Source organism: Limulus polyphemus, unplaced genomic scaffold (genome assembly GCF_000517525.1).
Source record: "Limulus polyphemus unplaced genomic scaffold, Limulus_polyphemus-2.1.2 Scaffold6784, whole genome shotgun sequence".
Classification (NCBI taxonomy): Eukaryota; Metazoa; Arthropoda; class Merostomata; order Xiphosura; family Limulidae; genus Limulus; species Limulus polyphemus.
In genome coordinates, this window is record NW_013672394.1 from 32,461 (window position 1) to 34,740 (window position 2,280).

At 33.6% G+C, this 2,280-nt stretch overlaps 1 long non-coding RNA gene across 1 annotated transcript in view; it reads right to left on the minus strand.

Annotated features, from left to right (window-relative positions):
- Positions 1-1,724: 1,724 nt before the first annotated feature.
- LOC106474066 overlaps positions 1,725-2,280 on the minus strand; it is a 7,188-nt gene continuing 6,632 nt past the window's right edge. Inside the window, exon 3 of the long non-coding RNA XR_001291723.2 lies at positions 1,725-1,892. This is a non-coding gene — a long non-coding RNA (uncharacterized LOC106474066). The remainder of the gene's footprint in view (positions 1,893-2,280) is intronic.

Sequence of the window (2,280 nt, forward strand, 5' to 3'; positions counted from 1 at the left end):
GGCATTTAAGCATTCATTTAACATCGAATCATGCACATCATTTCTTACTCTAGCCATTTTAGAAAATGCTCTCTCTGCACTGCAATTTGTGACGGGTAGACACAAGTATATTCTTAATGTCACGTCAACATTAGGGAAAACAAATCTGGATTTGTTTTTTCTGATTGCTTTGATGCATTGTTGGACAGATGTTCCTGTGAATCACCTTCTTCCTCCACGAATCCCCCCCCCCATGACACAGCGGTATGTCTGCGGACTTACAATGCTTTGATACACGTGGTGGGCAGAGCACAGATAGCCCATTGTGTAGCTTTGTGGTTAATTCCAAACAATCCACGTATCACAATATTATAGCTAACTGATCTGAGTGTGAGACAGCTGGTGAGGAATCTACAATAATTGAAAAGTATTTAGCATAAGGAATTTCATCAGCAATTGTCTTATAACTTTAATTAGTCATTAAAAGAATAAATTATTCATAAACTCTAGAGGATAAATATGAGGTAATTCCCTTGCCTTTATTTGCAAACGTTTCAAGGTGCTTAGCCAAGAATGGATCAAATTTGTAAAATTGTAAAGCAGCTAAAAAGTTGCCATTGTTGAAATCTTCAATCTCCTCTCGATCCCCTCTAAGTGCTAATCCTCCTCCACACAAGAATTTTAGACATTCAATAACTCAACACAATATCTCCCACCAATATCATATTTCGTACTTTAAATCATTGTTTAACTTTGAATCCACTATTAGTTTGTCCTATCCATCAGTGCACAGAATAAATGTGGGCTTTACTTTTTTCATGGTTTTGTATAGCTCTAGAGCCATGTGACCAGTCGCAGAATCCTTTTATAAAAGAGTCATTAGAATCTTTAAAAAGAATGGAAAAAGCAAAACATTTTTCCAGAAAAAGGAGAATAGATCAACCAATCTCTTTTTTTTGTTTCATCATTTTTAAATTTAATCTTAAAAAAAGTTCAGTGAACAGCATCTCTGAACATCTATTGAATACATACCTCTCTTTGAGGCTGAACTATCTTGCTCTGCTATATTTTGTTCTGGAATCATATTTTTTGCGAGTCCAAAATTCTATTATTCATTTCCTGTCTGCTGGCCATAATGCTGGATCAGATGAGAGATCGTCTTCCTCGCCAGAATTAGTAATGAGATTTTCAATTTGACATGCTCTTTCCTTTTGTGAATTGTAAGGGGATGAAGCTGCACTTGTGCCAGAATTTTTAGTTGCTACAGTGGGTTGAGAATCACTCAGGGTAGAAGCTTTGTCCTTGAAAGGGTTAAATGGGTTGTTCTGCTCCTCTGTTTCCTTACAAACTGAGAAAAACTTGGATAGCTTGAAAAATGGTAGCATTCTTTGTGAAATGAGTTGCAATTAAACTTACATTTAAACAAAAAAGAATAAAAAGTTGCATTACTGGAAAGAATATTAAAAGAAAAAAACAGCAAGTTGAGAAACTGATGGTTTTTTCCAAAGTTATTTTACTTTACATTTTGCACTAACCAAGTATTAGATGTATCTATGCTGATTATACTGATTTTGGGATTTCTAGTACATTTGTACAATAGATCTTCTGATCAAATTATCAATTATAGCATTGTGTATATAAAGTGAACTAAAATACTGCTCAGTTGGTAAAAAAGACTTCAAACTTTTGTTTTTGTTACATGATTATTGGATGTCATTAGTAAAATAATTAACTCTTCTCACAAACAAAGGAAAACTGTAGCCTTTCCAGGGCTCTTTAACCTCTTACAAAACATATACAATAAATAATCAAAATAGTATTATGATATTTCTTATTGTGTTGCTACACTCTTCAAGGCTTGTCAGCATTACTAGTCGTAAATACTAGCCTTCCAACACCAACAGTTAACAATCCTGCAAAGAGAAAAATATGAAAAAAGGAGAAATGGAACTTTTGTTTTACATATTGTAAGATCCTGATTCATTCATCAAACAATTAAATAGAAAACAAAGGAAGCCATAAATACATCAGTTTCAAGTTTCAGTCATGTTTAAACACTTATTAACAAACTAAGAAAATCCCAAACAAAATTTACAAATATTAGTTTTTACTACAGTCCTCACCTGAATCTCAATTTCAAAGCCATATCAAACTAGTAAATTACACTTATGAATTTTTACCATGTTATGATTTCATAAAGAAGAGTTTGTTTGTTTGTTTGTTTTTGCTAGTGTAGCTTTGCGCGAAATTGGGCTATCTGCGCTAGCCGTCCATAATTTAGCAGTGTAAGGCTAGAGGGAA